Genomic DNA, 20,977 nt, shown 5'->3' with positions numbered 1-20,977 from the left:
GTGCCTGATATTCTAAGAATGTATTAATGTTGGGCAGTCCCAGGTTTATGGTTTGTGCAACATTGTAGCCTATTTAGACCAAGGCGTGGCCATTGCTGTGGTGAGAGAGAAGCACGCCTGCATCTCTCACAGAACTAGAATGAGATTCACTTTCTATGATCTCTCTCCCTCTCTGTGCTGTTATAGACATGAGCCAGCAACTCATCTCTCCAGCATTGCACTTCATTTATTTCCTAATAGAATAATAGCTGTGGGAAGTGTGTTGAGGTGCTGCAGCACTCTGCAGTCTGTTCAGAAAGAAATGAAATAATTCCCAAAACTACACCAGGAGTATTTAGCTACAGAGGATCAATAGATAATTTAAATAAAATAGCCTAGCTGTGGATTGTGTGTAGCCAAATCACAAGACATGCCTACAGTTGGGAACGTGTGGCAAATCTGTCAGTGAATAGCATGCAGCCAAAACAGGCCTTTAGCAATATTTCTAATACAGTCACTGGAAAACACAGGTTGTAAAGCAAATGAATCCTGCTGAAAATAAAATACTAATCTGTCTGTATGTTACCAAGTTATCAACTTCCAAATAGGCCTATTGAGCAACCACATTTTTTTTTACAAAGTAAAGCAAGAGAGAGAAGCTTTTGGCCGGTGAGTGAGCTGCACATCATTGGGTGAGTCAGTGAAACTGGAAAGCTTGTTAAGGACTATAACTTCCTCCTCATATTGTACAATGTGTTTCTCCTCACATGATGGATTAGAGACAAGGTCGTTTTTATTGATCTCAGATTCTCAGTTTGTCAGTGTCAAAGTAGCCTGTCATTTTGGTCATTTGTGAGGTATTAAAAAAAGATTCTTCAAAAGTCTCCAGTCATCTAAAATTATGAAGAATTGCATGAAATCTGTTTATAAAAGGCCATATTTTTCCTGGACTATAGGCTACAATAAATGGTGTAACTTCTGTAAGTGTCTCCACACCACTGCTCTATGCCAGTATGCTAAAGCCATGATAATGCATGCAATGCTTTATTATAAAGGTATTTTGTGTGTTCTGGTACCTCAGAGACCTCCAGGTCACCACCTCTCAGGTTCACTTTTGGTTCCAGCACCTCCCAATTTACAAATTAAGCACTGGAGAAGTGGGTTGCTGCCACTGCCTCTGATGGGACACAGCTCTTTTGCCTAGAGTTCATCAGGCTGTTGATTGTGGCTTGTGGAATGTTGTCCCACTGCTCTTCAATGGCTGTGCGAAATTCCTGGATATTGGAACAAGCTGTCATACACGTCGATCCAGACCATCCCAAACATGCTCAAAGGGTGACATGTCTGGTGAGTATGCAGGCCATGGGAGAATTGGGACATGTTCAGCATTTTCAATTGAGTACAGATCCTTGCGACATCGGGCTGTGCGTTGTCATGCTGAAACATGAGGTGATGGCGGCGGATGAATGGCAGGACAATGGCCCTCAGGATCTTGTCATGGTATCTCTGTGCATTCAAATTGACATCGTTAAATGCAATTGTGTTGGTAGTCTGTAGCTTATGCCTGCCCATACCATAACCCCACCATGGGGAACTCTGTTCACAACATTGACATCAGCAAACCACACGCCCACACAACGCCATACACGGTGGTCTGCAGTTGAGGCTGGTTGGGCATACTGCCAAATTCTCTAAAACAACATTGGAGGCGGCTTAAGGTAGAGAAATTCACATTGAATTATCTTGCAACAGTTCTGGTGGAAATTCCTGCAGTCAGCTTGCCAATTGCATGCTCCCTCAAAACTTCAGACATCTGTGGCATTGTGTTGTGTGACAAAACAGAACATTTTAGAGTGGCAATTTTGTATTTATTAGGGATCACCATTAGCTGCTGCCAAGCACCTACACGTGTCCCCAGCACAAGGTGCACCTGTGTAATGATGATCATGCTATTTAATCAGCTTATTGATATGCCACACCTGTGAGGTGGATGGATTATGTTGGCAAAGGAGAAATCCTCACTAACAGGGATGTAAACAAATGTGTGCACAAACTTTGAGAGAAATAAGTTTGTGTGTCTGGAACATTTCTGGGATCTTTTATTTTACCTCATGAAACATGGAACCAACACTTTACATGTTGTGTTTATATGTTTGTTCAGTGTATACAGTATTTATTTTTTTAATCACAAACTATCAATAATGAAATGTAAAATAAATCAGCCTGCTTTCTGTTCTAATCAGGTCCCTACACAGGCTGAGAAGGATCCTGTAAGAGCGGAACATTATCTGGTGACAGTAGTCCTTGTAGTCTTGAAGGCCCAAAAACTTATCAGCTGCAGATATGTTGTCCAGCTTCTTGGACTTCTTGTGCATTCAATTAATAACTGTGGTTATAAATAATAAAATATCCACCTTCACAATATTTGTATCCAGATCACTTGATTGAGGTACAACTTTTGCAACTGGTTGTGGCCTCTAGCCCCTTTAACTCTTCACCACCTCCACATAAGAGATTTTCTGTACAGCCCTGATCCTTGACACCTCAACCTCTTTCACCCTAACAGGGCACTCTGGGAATTCAGGAATATGACCCCTACCACAGTTGCAACATTTTACATTCACATACCCTTCAATAACATATTCCTTCCATCTGCAAACACTTGACATGTGGCCAAACCTTTTACATTTCTTGCGTTGCATTGGGTTTTACACAACTCTCATATATCCCAGCTTTACATAGGGTGGTAGATACTCTTCATTAAACATCAATAATAGAGATTAACTTTGCTCCTTTTTCACATTCTCCATACGGTTCAAGCGATGTGAATTTGGGTCCTTCTTTGGGATTTGGTTGGGAACCAAAAGGGATCTCTCAGTTTCAAGGTCTCAGCTTGGAGAGAAGAAGCCTCATGAGGTACTGGTCGGTCAACCAAACGTTAATGATGAAAAATTAATAAGCTTAAATCATGCAAATATAACTTGTCTGTTTAAGCAGTATATAGGAGAACTAACGGGACTGCCCCGGCAGAGCTCCCGACCGACGTGTACTCTGGTGCTTTAGGTTTGTTAGAACCTCTTTAGCTTGCTGATAATAAAGAATGATTCCCCTAAGTTTGACTGAGTCCCTTTGTGGTGATTTTCCACAATAAAAACCCACCACCCCATTCCACTATTTAACCCTATCTAGTCCTACACCAGACCACTACCACTCAACACCCCTGCAGCTGTTCTGCAGTAAATCCATGCAAGCCCAAGTACTTCTCTGCCGCTGCCACCACAACCTCTATTTTCTGTGACCTTCTATCCATTTCTGCAGTACAACTGACAACCATAGCTATAAATGCTAAAAAGCCCACCTTGCTGAAGCACATTGCCACCACTCTCTCTTGGTCTCTGCCTACTCACAGGAATCCTCTCAAGATCCCTCACCCTGTACCCATCTTCCTCTACCACTCTCTTCACTAATTCGGCATACTACACTTTCTGTAGTACTGTAATCCTGGCAACCTCAATCTGCCTTTCTCTCACCTAACACCTCAGATCTCTAGCCCCATTGGCACCCCCACAACTATCTCCACTGATACCACACATTCCTTCATCTTTGCCCTCCTGCACACCTAGGGTTGCACATTTTGGGGAATATTCAGAGGTGGAAACTTTCTGTGGGAATTAACAGGAATATATGGGAATAGATGCAAATTAATACCATTTAAATGTAGTTGTTTTTTGCATTGGATATATTTACAATATCATATGGAGACAGAAACATTTTACCTTGTCATAAGTAGACAATTGCAGATGATTAAATCCTTCCAATAGAAATTTTAAAAAACTTTCAATTAAATGAGTTGACTATTCACATGGGATGATTTCACTGAAAAACAAAAAAGGGAATATTGAATGATCCATCGCATCTCCCAAAAAACATTTTCAACATACATCTGTAAACTGATAGTCTAGAAACTAAAGCTTTGGTTGTCTTCCTCTCAGGCTTCCATGTCTTCTTCCTGGACCTCCTCAATGTCCACCTCTTGAACATAGGACACTGAGGACTCATCTTCACTGTCACTTTCCAACCTCTTTGAGGATGGTTTGATGTCAGGCTCAAAAAGCCTCAAATTTGTCCGGACGGCCACCAATTTTTCAACCCTTGTATTGGTCAGCCTGTTGCGTGCTTTGGTGTGTGTGTTCTCAAACAAGGACCAGTTGCGCTCTGAGGCAGGCTGATGTTGGTGGGATTTGGAGGCAACATGGGGAAAGAGCCTCAGATCCACAAAGTCCATTCCACCAGGAGGCTGATGAGATATGTTGGCACGACTGCCATATTGCATTTCCATCCCAAAGTCCTTGCTTGGAAGTGTACTTTGCCAGACTGCCAAGAACCTTGCCCTCATCCAGGCCAAGGTGGCGAGACACAGTAGTGATGCCTTGAGAGTTCAATCTTCATTCCATCTGACCAAAAAAATCTTGTTTCTCATGGTCCGAGAGTCCTTTAGGTACCTTTTGGAAAACTCCAAGCCAGCTGTCATATGCTTTTTACTGAGGAGTGGCTTCCATCTGGCCACTCTACCATATAGGCCTGATTGGGTTCTTGGTCACCTCCCTGACCAAGGCTCTTGATGAAGGATTTTCGATCATATCCTTGGACTAAAAGGATGACACTCACATGCAACACCATGTGCAAAGCGCCTTTGGGTAATGTAGCACATATTCAATGGTATCCCTTTCTCACGTAGGCTGTTCATTTCTGATCTTTGATACTTTTTTTGGTTTATAAACGTATCATGGTATACTACGTTAATGACAACACTAGTAAAAGGATCCTCTAGATGGTGTTTGCATCCCAGATGGTTACAGGACCAGGACTTCTTACAATACGTTGGAGTGCATATAGATGTTTATTTTACATTGAACACTAACCAAACGTCAGTGAGTACCAGATGGGAGGCTTTCAAAGCATATATTAGGGGGCAAATTATAAGTTTTACAACTTTGAATCTCCTGAGAACTTAACTAATGAGGTCTTGATTTTCCCTCTATTTCAGAAGACACTAAATTGGATCTGGAAAAGGAATTGGATGGTGTTGAAATATCTGATGCTATTTTCAATATGAAGGGAGGTAAAGAGGCAGGTCCAGATGGGCTCCCAATAGATATTTAGAAGATATTTAAGGACAAACTTCTAGGTCCACTTCTGGATATGTACAGTGTATTGGGGTATATATATATCATATATATTTCAGCAGAGGACTGGGGTATGATATGCTCAAGAGCTCAGATACAGACAATAAACACCCACCTGAGATTGTTGCAATACAATTGGATAATGAGAACATATATCACACTTGTTAAGCTCCACAAATGTGACCCCAATACCCCAGACCTGTGTGTTAAATGTAACACACATTTAGGCACCATGTATCATTGCCTGGAGGAATGTGTTGAGATACAAACGTTTTGGAACTCAGTACTGCGCTATAGCTCTGAGATGACATGGGCTTGCATGGGATGACATGGGATGACATGGGCTTGCTCCTACCTATCTTTCCGATTTGGTCCTGCCGTACATACCTACACTCCTAATTATTCCTAGAATTTCTAAGCAAACAGCTGGAGGCAGGGCTTTCTCCTATAGAGCTCCATTTTTATGGAATAGTCTGCCTACCCATGTGAGAGACGCAGACTCAGTCTCAACCTTTAAGTCTTTACTGAAGACACATCTCTTCAGTAGGTCCTATGATTAAGTGTAGTCTGGCCCAGGGGTGTGAAGGTGAACGGAAAGGCTGGAGCAACGAACCGCCCTTGCTGTCTCTGCCTGGCCGGTTTCCCCTCTTTCCACTGGGATTCTCTGCCTCTACCCCTATTACGGGGGCTGAGTCACTGGCTTACTGGTGTTCTTCCATGCCGTCCCTGGGAGGGATAAGTCACTTGAGTGGGTTGAGTCACTGACGTGGTCTTCCAGTCTGGGTTGGTGCCCCCCCTTGGGCTGTGCCGTGGCGGAGATCTTTGTGGGCTATACTCGGCCTTGTCCCGGGATGGTATGTTGGTGGTTGGAGATATCCCTCCAGTGGTGTGGAGGCTGTGCTTTGGCAAAGTGGGTGGGGTTATATCCTACCTGTTTGGCCCTGTCCGGGGGTTTCATCGGATGGGGCCACAGTGTCTCCTGACCCCTCCTGTCTCAGCCTCCAGTATTTATGCTGCAGTAGTTTATGTGTTGGGAGGCTAGGGTCAGTCTGTCACATCTGGAATATTTCTCTTGTCTTTTCTGGTGTCCTGTGTGAATTTAAATATGCTCTCTCTAATTCTCTCTTTCTCTTTCTTTCTTTCTCTCTCTCTCTCTCGAAGGACCTGAGCCCTAGGACCATGCCTCAGGACTACCTGGCTTGATGACTCTTTGCTGTCCCCAGTTCACCTGGCCGTGCTGCTGCTCCAGTTCCAACTGTTCTGCCTGCAGCTATGGAACCCTGACCTGTTCACCGGACGTGCTACCTGTCCCAGACCTGTTGTCCCAGACCTGCTGGAACTCTGACCTATTCACCGGACGTGCTACCTGTCCCAGACCTGCTGTTTTCAACTCTCTAGAGACAGCAGGAGCGGTAGAGATACTCTCAAAGATCAGCTATGAAAAAGCCAACTGACACTTACTCTTGTGTTACTGACTTGTTGCACCCTCGACAACTACTATGATTATTATTATTTGACAATGGTGGTCATTTTTGAACATCTAGGCCATGTGCTGTTATAATCTCCACCCGGCACAGCCAGAAGAGGACTGGCCACCCCTCATAGCCTGGTTCCTCTCTAGGTTTCTTCCTAGGTTTTGGCCTTTCTAGGGAGTTTTTCCTAGCCACCGTGCTTCTACACCTGCATTGCTTGCTGTTTGGGGTTTTAGGCTGGGTTTCTGTACAGCACTTTGAGATATCAGCTGATGTAAGAAGGGCTATATAAATACATTTGATTTGATGACCTCTACCCCAATACCACTAATCCCTAAACTATGCCTCCTAAAATCTTTACCCAGAGAATCTCTCTTTACATAGGAGAGGAGAGAAAAGAAAATGGTTGACCTCTGTCTATTACAAGCTAGATGTTCAATTGCTCTCCACTGGAAGTATGTCAGTTCCCTCACTTGGTCATTGGTTAAAATAATTAACACCAAACCTGGTTCTTGAGAAATGTACTTATATAGTGAAAAAGAAACCCCCAGAGTTTAATAATATTTGGGATGTTTTGTGAGTTTTTGCAAACCGGTGATATTGTAGAAGCAGTGGAACTGTAAATCTGTATATTCTCTATTTTTTTCTGTGATAATTGGCTACAGTCGAAGTGTAATCTGCATTATCTGCGACTGCATATTATACTTTTTAACTGGACATGTTTTGGTACCCTTCCCCAGATCTGTGCCTCGACATAATCCTTTCATGGAGCTCTACGGACAATTCCTTCGACCTCGTGGCTTGGTTTTTACTCTGACATGCACTGACAAATGTGGGACCTTATATACAGTTAAAGTCGGAAGTTTACATACACCTTAACCAGTCAACTTAGTGTATGTAAACTTCTGACCCAATGGAATTGTGATACAGTGAATTAGAAGTGAAATAATCTGTCTGTAAACAATTGTTGGAAAAATTACTTGTGTCATGCACAAAGTTGATGTCCTAACCGACTTGCCAAATCTATAGTTTGTTAACAAGAAATGTGTGGGGTGATTGAAAAACAAGTTTTAATGACTCCAACCTAAGTGTATGTAAACTTCCGACATCAACTGTAGACAGGTGTGTGCCTTTCTAAATCAAGTCCAATAAATGTAATTCACCACAGGTGGACTCTCAATCAAGTTGTAGAAACATCTCAAGGATGATCAATGGAAACAAGATGCACCTGAGCTCAATGTCAAGTCTCATAGCAAAGGGCCTGAATACTTATGTAATTAAGGTATTTTTGTTATGAATTTTTAATACATGTACAAACATTTCTAAAAACCTTTGTTTCCTTTGTCATTATGAGGTATTGTGAGGAACATTGATAATTTTTTTATTTAATAAATTTTAGAATAAGGCAGTAATGCAACAAAATGTGGAAAAGGTCAAGGGGTCTGAATACTTTCTGAATCAAATCAAATTTATTTCTATAGCCCTTCTTACATCAGCTGATATCTCAAAGTGCTGTACAGAAACCCAGCCTAAAACCCCAAACAGCAAGCAATGCAGGTGTAGAAGCACGGTGGCTGTATTCATTTAGGAAGGCTGTGGGAATAAAACTGTTCTAAAAGTGGGTAAGATAGGGCGTGTCATCCTCCACTCACTATCACAAGGGTTAGTAACTACACAGATTAGTTTTCTAGAACTTTAAAACACTGGCAGTTTGTCTACTTCACTTATTTAGTGATCACTCCAGATAGCCCAGTGAATAAAGCAAATGCTGGCAATACTGGTGTCAAACCATGCAAGTCTCAAGAGCATGAAATAACAGCTACATTTTCATTGAAACAGATCATCATGAAACAGTTCTACTGTAACTTTTCATGCACAGTGGGAAGTTGGAACAAACAACAAACTTAGTTAGATAGAACCTGCTCTTACCAGGAGAAACAGATTTCCCAATCTTCTCCTCCTCTTCTTCATCTTTAATGTTGACATTCAGCTCCAGTGTTTGACTGCAGTCCTCCAGCTTCACTGATGCCATCTCTGGATCCTGCTGTGCAAACTGGGCTCCACTGTCACAATCAGGACCCAGTGACTGTAGGTTTGGACTCAGTGTGGAAGGAGAGAGGCAGGCTGGGTCTGTCCTCACTGTTGATGTTACCGGCCTCAGACTTAATCTGAATTGGCCAGTATTAATAAAGAGAAACGGACACAAAAGTTAGTCTTGACAGTTCAGGCACTTTATTTTCTAAAAATACACTTTATATTTAGGTGCAGGAGCTCCACAATACTGTTGAGATAATATTCTATAAGAGGAACATGAGCTCAAACAGTAGAAATTTGAGGTGCCGGTTCTCAGCTCCGGTGAGCTCCTGTCCAAGTCAAGCACTGATCTCATTTCAATAGATCTGATTCACATTAGACAAAGTATACAGTTTAAAATTAGGCTACACAACTTAAGTGCACTTAATCTATAGTAGATTTCCTGAATTCACAAATGCAAAAAACATTTAGTACAGTGTTTTAGGCAGCACTATGTACTATTTTCCTAAAAAACATTGTCTTCACTGTATTATTTCAATCAAAACCAATAGTATGTCTGTTCACACCATAGTAACATTTCTAGATAAAGATAGAAACAACTTAACGCGTCTGAATATTAGTACACATGTAGAAAAATGTATAATCATTACATTCAGCTTCAAAACAGTAGTGCAACCCCCTCTCTCTGCTGCACCCTCACTGCCTGGACTTTACATATTTTTTTCATTGTATTCACAGGAATGTCGCTGTACTGATGTGTAATATTGTTATTATTGTTGCAATAAAAAAATTAAGAAATCCGTTGACGCAGACCGAGTGGTGCCGCCATTTTACCAGCTCGTGAATTTTACACAAAACCAATAACTTGCAACACGAATTCAGAAATCTCAAGTAAATATATTCTTTATGAAATGACCTTGAGAAAATGATGTACATCCACTCTGACAAACCCCAACGGCTCTAACTATGTAACTTGTAAAATAGTTATCACGTTCTTCACCGGCTTGACACAAAAACACATCAAACCTTTACCAAACGTGATAATACCTTAACGGATGTATTACCTAAAATGGTATGACATATTCTTTCGATATTAGAAAGTTTAAACGTGCTATTACATACTTGTAGTAATAAATAGAAACGGACACTAAGGTTATCTTCTAGACCGCATCGTTCTGGCGATTTCTTTATACTGAAGAATGGTGTGCGCCTTCCCGGAACTTCCTGTTCTCCCACTTACACCGTCCGTGCATTCCGGGATCCTTGGGAAGTCCCTACCACATTACATGAGAAGGGGGTCGTAGCCTCCTGCAGGACACATCTCCTTTGCATAGAGTTGATCAAGATGTTGATTGTGTAATGCTATTTCTAGAATATTTTCTGGTCTGTGGTGTGTAATGAGGAGCAACCAGACGCTGCACTTGACACATTTATGAAATTGATTATCCCAGTTACTAATAAGCACGCACCTATTAAGGAAATGACTGTAAAAACTGTTAAATCTCCTTGTATTGATGAGGAATAGAAAAATTGCATGGTTGATAGTTTTGTGGAATATTGACTCAGAAATATTACACCTTTACTGGAACTTGTGAATTCAAATTAGACTTTATTACAAAGTAGCAAAGCCGTGCACTTCCATGGAAGAACCAAATTCTCTTTCCACAGACCTCAGACTTTATAGGTTTCCACTTTATAGGTTTCCACACATGGTCACTCCCCTCTATGCAGATGATTTACACCCCTTGGCCTCTTGCCACCATTATATTTCTGTCTCAATTCTTGACACAAATGCATGTGTCTGTCCCATGATACTCAACTAAATCGACTAAAATGACTGCAACACTCAACAAAGAGCCGCCGTTAGTTTCAGAGTGAGTGGCAAGGAATAAGTTAGCCCTAAATATTTCTAAAACTAAAAGCATTGTATTTGGAACAAAACACTCACTAAACCTCAACTAAATCTTATAATAAATAATGTGGAAATTGAGCAAGTTGAGATGACTAAACTGCTTGGAGTAACCCTAGATTGTAAACTGTCATGGTCAAAACTTATTGATGCAGTAGTAGCTAAGATGGGGAGAAGTCTGTCTATAATAAAGCGATGCTCTGCCTTCTTAACAAAACTATCAACAAGGCAGGTCCTACAAGCCCTAGTTTTGTCGCACCTTGACTACTGTTCAGTCGTGTGGTCGGGTGCCACAAAAAATGACTTAGGAAAATTGCAATTGGCTCAGAACAGGGCAGCACGGCTGGCCCTTGGACTTACACAGAGAGCTAATATTAATAATATGCATGTTAATCTCTCCTGGCTGAAAGTGGAGGTGAGATTGACTTCATCGATACTTTTATTTATGAGAGGTATTGACATGTTGAATGCACCGAGCTGTCCGTCTAAACTCGGATACCCATGCATACCCCACAAGACATGCCACAAGAGGTCTCTTCACAGTCATCAAGTCCAGACTATGGGAGGTGCACAGTACTACATAGAGCCATGACTACATGGAACTCTATTCCACATCAAGTAACTAATGCAAGCAGTAAAATTAGATTTAAAAAACACCTTTTGGAACAGCGGGGACTGTGAAGCAACACAAACATTGGCACAGACACACACACGATAACTTACGCACTATACATACACATGGATTTAGTACTGTAGATATGTGGTAGTGGTGGAGTAGGGGACTGAGGGCACACAGTGTGTTGTGAAATCTGTGAATGTATTGTAATGTTTTTAAAATTGTATAAACTGCCTTCATTTTGCTGTAACCCAGGAAGAGTAGCTGCTGCTTTAGCAGCAGCTAATGGGGATCAATAATAAATACAAATACAAATCAAAACCACTCCTGGTCACTCTGACTGACTACCTTTCATAATGCTTCCTTTACCCTCTGTAACCCCAACAGTTCAATTAAATTAACTGATTCATTGATTTATTTGGTTGAAGGCAACACTATTGGTGAAATAGTTGTGCTAAATTGACACTTAATTTTGGAGTGCACAGAATTTTCCTTTTGTTAATGACATGACCAGCATAACATGTTTTATGATTTTCAGTTTCCTCCTGAATTTTCGTGCGTTAAATACACAGCACTTTACGGTATCACGTGTTTTCTGGTAAGGAAACTAAGTCGGATGCACTCATTTTGTTATTAATATAATAATTATTATTAACAACAAATCAATACAAAAAGTACATAGGGGAACACAAGTATATATAAAGCATATACAAAGGACAATTGGGCTAGGGGGGATAGGGGGCGGGGCTGGGGGCGGGGCTAGGGGGGGTTCAATATCACATTAGACAAGGACCTTAAGGGACATACACATTTATAATTCTAACCGCTTGTTTTGTTGGTAGAGTTTTTAATTGTCTTAAAATACAGTTCAATTTCTTTTTGGAAGGTAAGAAAATGTGGTGTTTGGTTTGTACATTTACATTTGTGAATATGACATTTGGCAAAAATAATAATTAAGTTAATTACATAAAATTGTTTCAGATTATTTCTATTGTAGGTAAAAAAAATCTAAGCAGTACATCCATAATAGTGTAAAATCTTTATAAATGTGTTCAATTATAAATCTACTGATGTCTTCCGAGTCAGATGCACTCTTCTGCATAGATAGAGATGATAGCTACATGATGAATTCTCTGTTGCCTCCGGGTTGAAGATAAACAAGAATAAAGCAGAAATAAAATATAGTGGAAATGGAGAACTGATTGGTTATGTGGTTTGACTGTGTGCACCAGACCAATGGTAGTGCTTGGGATATCTTTTGGAAATTAAATTAAAGATGACATGTTAATTGGAAAGAAAAACAATTTTCGCTTAATAAAAGATTGGGACTGTGGAAAGTGAGGCGACTATCTTTTAGCTGAAAAGGTGTTAGTGCTGAAGGCGGACATTCTGCCTTCATTATTTAACCTTGCCTATGTGTTTCCCATGCCGGTGTCTCTAAGAAAAATGTTCATACGGGTACTGTTTCATTTATTTTGGGGAGGATATGAGTTCATCCGTAGAGATCAAATGTACCAGCCTATAGAGGCTGGTGGAAGGGATTTCCGTCAGGAAGTCCAAAATCCAGTTGCAGAGGGAGGTGTTCAGTCTCAGGGTCCTTAGCTTATTGATGAGCTTTGAGGTCACTATGGTGTTGAATGCTGAGCTGTAGTCAATGAATAGCATTCTCACATAGGTGTTCCTTTTTTCCAGGTGTGAAAGGGCAGTGTAGAGTGCAATAGAGATTGCATCATCTGTGGGTCGGTTGGGGTGGTATACAAATTGGAGTTGTTCTAGGGTTTCTGGGATGATGGTGTTGATCTGAACCATGACCAGCCTTTCAAAGCACTTCATGGCTACAGACGTGAGTGCTACGAGTCGGTAGTCATTTAGGCAGGTTACCTTAGTGTTCTTGGGCACGGGCACTATGATGGTCTGCTTGAAACATGTTGGTATTACAGACTCGGACAGGGAGAGGTTGAAAATGTCAGTGAAGACACTTGCTAGTTGGTCAGCGCATGCTCGCAGTACACGTCCTGGTAATTGGTATGACCCTGTTGACCTGTCTAAAGGTCTTACTCACATCGGCTGCGGAGAGCGTGATCACACAGTCTTCCGGTACAGCTGGTGCTCTCATGCATGTTTCAGGGTTATTTGCCTCGAAGTGAGCATAGAAGTAGTTTAGCTCATCTGGTAGGCTCGTGTCACTGGGCAGCTCTCGGCTGTGCTTCCCTTTGTAGTCTGTAATGGTTTGCAAGCCCTGCCACATCCGCCAAGTGTCAGAGCCGGTGTAGTACGACTTGATCTTGGTCCTGTATTGACTCTTTGGCTGGGGCATAGCGGGATTTCTTATAAGCTTCCGGGTTAGAGTCCCGCTCCTTGAAAGCGGCAGCTCTAGCCTTTTGCTCAGTGCGGATGCTGCCTGTAATCCGTGGCTTCTGGTTGGGGTATGTACATATGGTCACTGTGGGGACAACGTCATCGATGCACTTATTGATGAAGCCAATGACAGAATGCCTTCAATGCCATTGGAGGAATCCCGGAACATATTCCAGTCTGTGCTAGCAAAACAGTCCTGTAGCTTAGCATCTGCTTCATCTGACCACTTTTTTATTGATCTAGTCACGGGTGCTTCCTGCTTTAATTTTTGCTCGTAAGCAGGAATCAGGAGGATGGAATTATGGTCAGATTTGCCAAATGGAGGGCGAGAGAGAGTTTTGTATGCGTCTCTGTGTGTGGAGTATTGGTGGCTCAGAGTTATTTTCTCTCTGGTTGCACATTTAACATGCTGTTAGAAATTTGGTAATCTGATTTAAGTTTCCCTGCCATAAAGTCCCTAGCTACTAGGAGCGCCACCTCGGGGTGAGCGTTTTCTTGTTTGCTTATGGCGGAACACAGCTCATTCAATGCTATCTTAGTGCCAACCTCTGACTGAGGTGGTATGTAAACAGCTACGAAGAATACAGATGAGAACTCTCTCGGTAGGTAATGTGGTCTATAGCTTATCGTGACAAACTAAACCTCAGGCGAGCAATAGCTCGAGACTTCCTTAGATATAGTGCACCAGCTGTTATTTAAAAAAACACATAGTCCGCTGCCCCTTGTCTTACCAGACGCCACTGTTCTATCCTGCCGGTACATCGTAAAATATGTTGATGTTGTCATCGTTCAGCCACGACTCCGTGAAGCATAAGATGTTATAGTTTTTAATGTTCCATTGGTAGTTTAATCTTCCCCGTAGCTCGTTGATTTTATTGTCCAAAGATTGGACGTTTGCGAGCAGAATTGAGGGAAATGTGGGTTTATTCGATTGAATTCTCAGCAGGCAGCCCGCTCTCTGGCCTCTCTTACTCCGCCTCCTCTTCACGCAGATCACGGGGGTCGGAGCCTGTTCCCAAGCGAGCCGTATATCCTCCGCCTCTGGCTCGTCAGAGTCGTAAACACAGGTGAGCTTGCAAGTAAGCGTTTCACTGTGTATACAAAGTCTTCACAAAGTTTCCGGGCCTGAGTAACAGGCAGTTTACTTTGGGCACGCTTTTCATCCAAACTTCCCAATGCTGCCCCCAATCCGTAAAGAGTACTCCAAAGTTATTTTCCATCATTCTTTATATCATTGATCTTGGCTTCATAATAAAGTGTCTTCTTCATTTTGTTGAGTTCATTCACATAATTTCTCAATTTGCAGTAAGTAAGCCAGTCAGATGTACAGTCATGGCCAAAGGTTTTGAGAATGACACAAATATTAATTTCCAGAAAGTTTGCTGCTTCAGTGCCTTTAGACATTTTGTCAGATGTATACTGAAGTATAATTACAAGCATTTCACAAGTGTCAAAGGCTTTTATTGACAATTACATGAAGTTGATGCAAAGAGTAAATATTTGTAGTGTTGACCCTTCTTTTTCAAGACCGCTGTAATCCGCCCTTGCATGCTGTCAATTAACTTCTGGGCCACATCCTGACTGATGGCAGCCCATTCTTGCATAATCAATGCTTGGAGTTTGTCAGAATTTGTGGGTTTTTGTTTGTCCACCCGCCTCTTGAGGATTGACCACAAGTTCTCAATGGGATTAAGGTCTGGGGAGTTTCCTGGCCATGGACCCAAAATATCGATGTTTTGTTCCCCGAGCCACTTAGTTATCACTTTTTACCTTATGGCAAGGTGCTCCATCATGCTGGAAAAGGCACCAAACTGTTCCTGGATGGTTGGGAGAAGTTGCTGGTACCATTCTTTATTCATGGCTGTGTTCTTAGGCAAAATTGTGAGTGAGTCCACTCCCTTGGCTGAGAAGCAACCCCACACATGAATGGTCTCAGGATGCTTTACTGTTGGCATGACACGGGACTGATGGTAGCGCTCACCTTGTCTTCTCCGGACAAGCTTTTTTCCGGGTGCCCCAAACAATCGGAAAGGGGATTCATCAGAGAAAATGACTTTACCCCAGTCCTCAGCAGTCCAATCCATGTCCCTTTTGCAGAATATCAGTCTGTCCCTGATGTTTTTCCTGGAGAGAAGTGGCTTCTTTGCTGAACCTTCTTGACACCAGGCCATCCTCCAAAAGTCATCGCCTCACTGTGCGTGCAAATGCACTCACACCTGCCTGCTGCCATTCCTGAGCAAGCTCTGTACTAGTGGTGCCCCGATCCCGCAGCTGAATCAAGTTTAGGAGACGGTCCTGGCACTTGCTGGACTTTCTTGGGCGCCCTGAAGCCTTCTTCACAAGAATTGAACCGCTCTCCTTGAAGTTCTTGATGATCCGATAAATGGTTGATTTAGGTGCAATCTTACTGGCAGCAAAATCCTTGCCTGTGAAGCCCTTTTTGGGCAAAGCAATGATGAAGGCACGTGTTTCCTTGCAGGTAACCATGGTTGACAGAGGAAGAACAATGATTCCAAGCACCACCCTCCTTTTGAAGCTTCCAGTCTGTTATTCGAACTCAATCAGCATGACAGAGTGAACTCCAGCAATTAATTGCAATTCATTTGATCACTCTTCATAACATTCTGGAGTATATGCAAATTGCCATCATACAAACTGAGGCAGCAGACTTAAAGCAGACTTAAAATTAATATTTGTGTCATTCTCAAAACTTTTGGCCATGACTGTACAGCCAGACTTATTAGCCACTCCTTTTGCCCCATCTCTTTCAACCATACAGTTTTTCAATTCCTCATCAATCCATGGAGCCTTAACAGTTCTAACAGTCAGTTTCTTAACAGGTGCATGTTTATCAATAATTGGAAGAAGCAATCTCATAAATTCATCAAGTGCAGCATCTGCATGCTCCTCATTAATCACATCAGACCAACAAATATTTTTAACAAATATTTTTTACGGAAGCTAAGATGGGTCGGGCCTGGTTAGTACTTGTATGGTACGCTACCTGAAAATACCAGGTGCAGTAAACATTTTTGTCCAGCAGGGTGTACTCTTGTACTATTTAATCAGGGAGCAACCTTCTTTATGTGTTACAGTTTCTCTCAATTCTTACAAGCATTTTTTGGAACAATGTTGTCAATATTCAAGAAACAGAGTCCACAAGACGCACAACTTTTGCAAAACAGTAAATTATTTTTGTAAATGTAGTTGTCTTTTTAAAACAAAAACATATTATAAAGTCAAAATTGCAAATACATTCATCAAAAGACCACGTCTGCCTGCAAAAAGATAGACAACTGTACTTATCTCTTGAGTGCAAGCAGACAAAATAGAAAGTTTGTCTTTTAAAAAGACCAGTAGATCCATAAAATGTTCTTTGCAGTCACTAATAATGATCAAAACTGGAAGTACAACTATCCAAAGGTGCAGGATTATTGGCAATTACTCTCCTTTTATGCATATTTCACCAAACAATTTCATAGACATCAAATTTGATTCCCCCAAAAAATATATAACTAAAAAAATAAGCACATTGTGTGCATCATTCATTCATCGGTATCATCACAATCCAATTCCATGTATTCAATGAATACAACTGATATGAATGTATAGGCCTCAATCCACACCAAAGCAAAGCTCTAGAATGGAAGATGACAGGTTGGAAATGATGACATAGGAGTGAGCCAAAGTTACTTAGAAGTAACCCAACCTCATTCTCTGCATCTCTGAATATCTGTAACATTGTAAAAAAAATAATAATAATTTGACAGTCCCCGTTAAGTAAGATCTTTAAACAGGTCAACATTAACAAGGGCGCAGGGCCAGACAGATTACCTGGACGTGTACTCAGAGCATGTGTTGACCAACTAGCAAGTGTCTTCACTGACATTTTCAACCTGTCCCTGACTGAGTCTGTAATACCTACATGTTTCAAGCAGACCACCATAGTCCCTGTGCCTGAGAACACCAAGGTAACCTGCCTAAATGACTACCTACCCATAGCACTCACGTCTGTATCCATGAAGCGCTTCGAAAGGCTGGTCATGGCTCACATCAACACCATAATCCCCAGTCCATGCTCTGATGAATTGAGGCTGTTCTGAGAGCAAAAGTGTGTGGGGGGGGGGGGTTCAACTCAATATTAGGGAGGTGTCCTTAATGTTTTGTACACTCAGTACACTCATACACTGAAAAAATATATACATGCAACATGTAAAGTCTTGGTCCCAGTCTTGGTCCCATGTCAATATCCTGTACCTAGAATACAAGGGTTGGATTTGCACTAAACAATATAATGTCAGATAAATCATGTCTCAAATATGGCTTATGGTTAACCTCATATACATTATCTATTTCAAATGTAGAACATACAGCTAGCTCAACAATAAGCAAATGATGTGAGTTTAGCTATTCTCTGCTGCTGATGTATAATGACAAGGGGCACATTGATTGCACATGTCCATTAGGCCAGTAATGCCATCATACTGTAGACATATGGCTGCATTGGTAATGCATGCCATTATGATAAGCAGCTAAATGGATGATATCCTGAGACAGTGTGACAATCAAATAAAACCACTAAGAGAGAGATTACAACTGGACTAAAAGGTCATATTCATTTGAGACAGCAACACAGAAACACAGACAAATTAGTGACAGATCCCCTTCACACCTTTTTATTGTAGAATTCTGGTCTGTAATTAATGAACATTGATACTAGTTCATCTTGAATGTTTTTACATTAACAATTAAAACAAGTTTAAAGAATTAATAAAAATGGAATGAATCAACATATAATTTTAATGTACATATAAGCTAACTTGTTTGTAAATGTTAGACATCTTAGTAAGTTTGCTATTATTACTAAAGCATCATTTTTAGAAAAATAAAAATATCCATACCAGAGGTGGCCAACCTTGATCCACTCCCTGATCTACTGGGTGAGCAGACTTCTATTCCAGCCCAACAATAATACACATTATTATCAACTCATTAGGATTGATATGTTGTATCAGGTGTGTTAGTGCAGGGTGGGAAAAGAAGTCTGCACACCCAGCAGACCTCCAGGAGCAGGATTGGCCTGCTACAGTTGTAATACGTTTGTAGCCTACATTGTGTGAATTTTAACTGTATTGTTGTGTACAACATGTGCTAACATCAGTACACATACAACCCATGGTATACAAGGATGTGCCTGTAGTCTTTTGGGACCTTCACTGGGACCTCTTCATCTGCAGACAGGCTTTCACAGCTCTCCATATCTGAGAACAGACATCACAAAGAAAGAAGATTCATTATATTCCAATTAGCAGCCCTGACTATTATCTCTCTGGTTTCATAGTTTTCCTCTCGAGGACTCGAACTGGAGAATCTTGTCATAATGTCCTGCCACAACCTGCCCTGTCTAACTAGTACCAACACTCCCTTTTCTGACAGCTGGAGCAGAAAATCATTTCACCCTCTTCCATTGCTGTTATCTACAAACACATTTGGATTGTGAGTTTTTAACTTACAATGAATGATAAATAGGTGAACATTAAGACAACAAGCTAATATGGTGTTAGCTAGCTGATGATATTTCACTTAGCTCTAGTATGTAAAGTTGCTAGCTAGCAGCTTATCAGCCTACACACAGTGGCCTGCTGTGGCTAGCTAGCTAATAATACAGTTTTTTTTTTTGCATTTTCAAAATATATTTACTGATTTACTTGAATAGATTAATCCCAGGAAGCGGCCAATCTTTTGGAGCGTAGTGTTGTCAAGTGGAGGAGCCGCTTCTGGTCAAAACCTACCGTGAGTTGAACCAAAGGTCCACTCCGCACACCTCTTCTCCATCTGCGGCGCCTTGGAACAGCCCCTGGAATCAGTGGAATTGCCTTGGAGAGTACGAACAAAGGATCAAATTCAGGAAAGTTGTATATCTGGTCGAAATGCTGGTGAGTGACCACCAATCCAATAGGTAATAAATGCAAGAAACGTTCTGAACAAATAATGCAAGAAATAACCCCTCCCCTCCACAATAAATAGCACAAAGTTGCTTAGGTGCAAGTAACTAGGCGTCCATGTAAACTCAGCAAAAAAAAGAAACGTCCTCTCACTGTGAAATGCATTTATTTTCAGCAAACTTAACATGTGTAAATATTTGTATGAACATAACAAGTTTCAACAACTGAGACATAAACTTAACAAGTTCCACAGACATGTGACTAACAGAAATGGAATAATGTGTCCCTGAACAAAGGGGGGTCAAAATCAAAAGTAACAGTCAGTATCTGGTGTGGCCACCAGTTGCATGAAGTACTGCAGTGCATCTCCTCCTCATGGACTGCACCAGATTTGCCCGTTCTTTCTGTGAGATGTTACCCCAATCTTCCAACAAGGCACCTGCAAGTTCCCGGACATTTCTGGGGGGAATAGCCCTAGCCCTCACCCTCCGATCCAACAGGTCCCAGACGTGCTCAATGAGATTGAGATCCGGGCTCTTCACTGGCCATGGCAGAACACTGACATTCCTGTCTTGCAAGAAATCACGCACAGAATGAGCAGTATGGCTGGTGGCATTGTCATGCTGGAGGGTCATGTCAGGATGAGCCTGCAGGAAGGGTACCACATGAGGGAGGAGGATGTCTTCCCTGTAACGCACAGCGTTGAGATTGCTTGCAATGACAACAAGCTCAGTCCGATGATGCTGTGACACACCGCCCCAGACCATGACAGACCCTCCACCTCCAAATCGATCCCACTCCAGAGTACAGGCCTCGGTGTACCGCTCATTCCTTCGACGATAGATTTGAATCCGACCATCAGACAAAACCGCGACTCATCAGTGAAGAGCACTTTTTGCCAGTACTGTCTGGTCCAGCGACGGTGGGTTTGTGCCCATAGGCGATGTTGTTGCCTGTGATGTCTGGTGAGGACCTGCCTTACAACAGGCCTACAAGCCCACAATCCAGGACCCTGAGCATCTTTCTTTTGGTGTTTTTCAGAGTCCGTAGAAAGGCCTCTTTAGTGTCCTAAGTTTTCATAACTGTGACCTTAATTGCTTAAGCTGTTCATGTCTTAACTACCGTTCCACAGGTGCATGTTCATTAATTGTTTATGGTTCATTGAACAAGCATAGGAAACAGTGTTTAAACCCTTTACAATGAAGATCTGTTTAGTTATTTGGATTTTCAAATTATCTTTGAAAGACAGGGTCCTGAAAAAGGGACGTTTCTTTTTTTGCTGAGTTTATAATCGGCGCCATCTTTAAAAACCACATGAGTACATGCATCCATCATGCCTCGTGTTAACATAGCAGGCTGGTGGTGATGGTGTGGAGTGTGTTTTCATGGCACATATTGGGCCCCTTGATAAAAGTGGAGCAACGTTTGAATGCCACAGGATATCTAAAACATCATTGCCAATCAGGTGCATCCCTCAA

At 41.7% G+C, this 20,977-nt stretch overlaps 2 protein-coding genes and 1 long non-coding RNA gene across 9 annotated transcripts in view; 1 reads left to right on the top strand and 2 right to left on the bottom strand.

Annotated features, from left to right (window-relative positions):
• LOC115179515 (zinc finger protein OZF) overlaps positions 1 to 20,977 on the bottom strand; it is a 919,448-nt gene that overhangs the window by 812,781 nt on the left and 85,690 nt on the right. Inside the window, exon 1 of one of the 2 annotated variants that reach the window (XM_029741115.1) lies at positions 8,567 to 8,648. The exons of the other annotated variant lie outside the window; for it this stretch is intronic. The gene's annotated coding sequence lies outside the window, so the exon portion shown is untranslated. Of the gene's footprint in view, positions 1 to 8,566; positions 8,649 to 20,977 lie in introns of those variants that run through there. 2 annotated transcript variants of the gene reach the window in all.
• The window catches only part of LOC115179511 (zinc finger protein 665), a 514,676-nt gene that overhangs the window by 455,323 nt on the left and 38,376 nt on the right, over positions 1 to 20,977 (top strand). The window lies entirely within an intron of this gene.
• On the bottom strand, positions 18,208 to 19,557 carry LOC115179589 (uncharacterized). The gene is made up of 2 exons (XR_003872967.1): positions 19,347 to 19,557; positions 18,208 to 18,815 (listed from the first exon to the last, which is right to left on the bottom strand). It is a non-coding gene; the product is annotated as an uncharacterized LOC115179589 (long non-coding RNA).

The sequence above is a fragment of the Salmo trutta genome, chromosome 39 (genome assembly GCF_901001165.1).
Source record: "Salmo trutta chromosome 39, fSalTru1.1, whole genome shotgun sequence".
NCBI classification, from domain to species: domain Eukaryota; kingdom Metazoa; phylum Chordata; class Actinopteri; order Salmoniformes; family Salmonidae; genus Salmo; species Salmo trutta.
Note: the sequence above shows the minus strand (reverse complement) of the source record. Positions and strands in the feature narration are given on the sequence as shown.